This window comes from Malurus melanocephalus, unplaced genomic scaffold, assembly GCF_030028575.1.
Source record: "Malurus melanocephalus ecotype Western Australia unplaced genomic scaffold, MMel_1.1 scaffold_696, whole genome shotgun sequence".
Lineage (NCBI taxonomy): Eukaryota > Metazoa > Chordata > Aves > Passeriformes > Maluridae > Malurus > Malurus melanocephalus.
The window spans coordinates 9,905-12,358 of record NW_026623928.1 but is presented as its reverse complement, the minus strand read 5'-3'; the positions used below and the strand labels follow the sequence as shown (position 1 = coordinate 12,358).

The following is a 2,454-nucleotide window of genomic DNA, read 5'->3' as shown; positions in this document are numbered from 1 at the left end:
GTGCTTCCTTCATCCACCTGAGTGGTTTCAGATACAGATTTTGTTGTGCATGACCAGCACCTGTGGGATGTGGTCCTGTTGGTGTCCCATTTGTGTTTTTCCTCTTGGCCAGCAGCAGTCAGGGGTGGATCCTGTGCCTGCCTTGGATCCCAGTGCTCCCAGTGGATCCCATCTCTTGGCAAAGCCCTGCAGCCCCCACTGCTCAGGGGTCTAACGGGGGAGGAGGGATGGGGCTGTGGTGAGTTATTATCCCACACTTATCAGCATTAAACTGGATTTGGCAACTCATAGCCTGGGATTTGAATTATCCAAATCCTTCCTTTGGCAGCCTGGTTTGCTGTTATTTATGGTGCTTCCCAGTTTGTTATCATCTGCATTTCGAGGCTTTGTGTGTGGTGCTGTCCCCCCGAGTGATCTGTACAGATAACAAAGAGAGCAGGGTGTCTGCAGCACTGAGCCCCTCACAGCCTTCCTGGGTTAGTGGTGGCCTTGGCAGTGCTGGGGGAATGGTTGGATTTGATTTTAGAGGGCTTTTCCCAACTATATCCTCTAAAGCTGAATAAGGCTGTGATTTGGTGCAGTCACAGACCTGGTTCTGCCTTCCCACCCCAAAGGAGCCCTGTTCCCCAGAAAGCAGAGGGAGGGTGGGGGTGAGCCCAGGGCTGTCCCTGCCCCGTGCAGTGGCTGTCCTGCTGTCACAGGGGTGTTGTCCTGTGTGAACTGGGGCCATGTGCTCCTGGCACCATTGTTGGCACGTGTGGTGTCCCATGGGCTCCCTGCCAGGACAGAGCCACTCTGTGTGGAGCTGCTGCTGAAGCTGTGGCAGATGGGATGTGCCAGGAGCAGGGATGAGGTGCTGGAATGCTCTGGAAGGGAAGGATGCCATGCCTGGGGGGCTCCAGGAGCAGGGATGAGGTGCTGGAATGCTCTGGAAGGGAAGGATGCCATGCCTGGGAGGCTCCAGGAGCAGGGATGTGACTCTGCCCTGGTGAGAAGGAGAGGGGTGTCGGTGTGGGCAGCTCCCTCTCCACATCGAGCTGCTCTGGATCCGGGTCCAGCACCGACTGTATCTTCCCTGGGTTATCTTCTTTCTTTTTAATGACAGATTGATTCCCCTTCCTGGCGAGAGAGCGTGCCTTCTTCCACACTGGGTGAGGGGGAGGGGGGTGTGTGGTAAATTTCCCATTTTTCTGATAAAACTGTATCGTTACAGCGGAAATCAAATCCCATCTTCGATATTTTTAGCATGAGAGTGTGAAGGCACAGTGATGCCGAGGGAAGGGAGGATGGGAGGGGAGGGAGGACGATGGGCTGAGTCTCCATGGAAACTGTTTGCTTTAAATTCCCGCATTGGGGCACTGAGCATGTAGGAGGTGATGAAGGAAATGAAAAGCAAAAAAAAGAGGGAAGGTTTTTTCCTTTCTGTTGTCACAAAACTGCTGGAGGAACCTTAGGAGAAATGGGCATAAATTATTGATCACCTGAGCACGAATCTATGTGCATTTTCATTAATAACCCCCTGTCATGTCTCTCGAGGGCAGAAGGTGGGTGTGCAGCAGCCATGAGTGACCTTTTTGTGCTATTTTGAGCCCAGGTTTGTTCAGAGACACTTTGGGCAGAGCTGGTGCTGCTTTGTGCTCCTGAACTGCCCCTTCCATCGACTGCCCCTGTTCCCCTCTGGGTGCTGTCCTGTGCYGTGCCAGGCTGCTCCTACTGACAGCAGGGAAAAGAGCCAGAGCCAGGACCAGCAGTGCTGCGATTGGGGCTTCTGTCAGCTGGGGTGCATTTGGGCTCGGGTTGGATGCTCCTGCTTAGAAGAGATTTTGTAATATTTAGGGCGTTTTTTTAACATATGAAAGGTGTTGTCAGCCAGGCTGTGTTGTTATCCTGGTCTGAAGTCCTGGTGTGAGCAAACAGAAGGTGTGGGGGGATCTGTGGATCTGAAAACCCTTCCCCTTTGGGTGCAGTGGAAATGGTGGCAGAAGGGCTCTGTGGTGCCCATCCCTGGTGTTTCAGAGCACAGCCCTGCTCACATGGTGATGCGTTAGATCATGTCTGAAAAATGTCTCACTGCAGCACACAAAGTTATTTTTAATTCATTGAAAAGGGAATAACCTAAAACTRGCAGCTGGTGATGGAGAGGAGTAAATAGGGCAAAACAGGTACATTTTCAGACATGATCTAACACAAGTGGATCAAGTGTTGTTTTGGGGAGCCCATGGCTGTGTGAGGGGCTCTGAGGTGCCTTTTCTGGGTGATGCTGCAGCATGGGGTGTGTGTTTTGTGGATGCTGTCTGGGCTGGCAGCCTGGAACACAAACCCTCAGTGGTGCTCCCAGCAGCTCCAGCAGCCTGGCCCATTGTTGCATTTTGTCTTTTCTCATCTGCTGAGGWAACTTTCTGGTCTGTGTCTGAGGGATTAAACCTGTGGGAGGGACAGGGGACAGTTGGGGTT

At 52.6% G+C, this 2,454-nt stretch overlaps 1 protein-coding gene across 1 annotated transcript in view; it reads left to right on the top strand.

Annotated features, from left to right (window-relative positions):
- LOC130584360 (serine/threonine-protein phosphatase 2A 55 kDa regulatory subunit B beta isoform-like) overlaps positions 1-2,454 on the top strand; it is a gene marked incomplete at its 3' end in the record, with an annotated part of 31,546 nt that overhangs the window by 23,922 nt on the left and 5,170 nt on the right. The window lies entirely within an intron of this gene.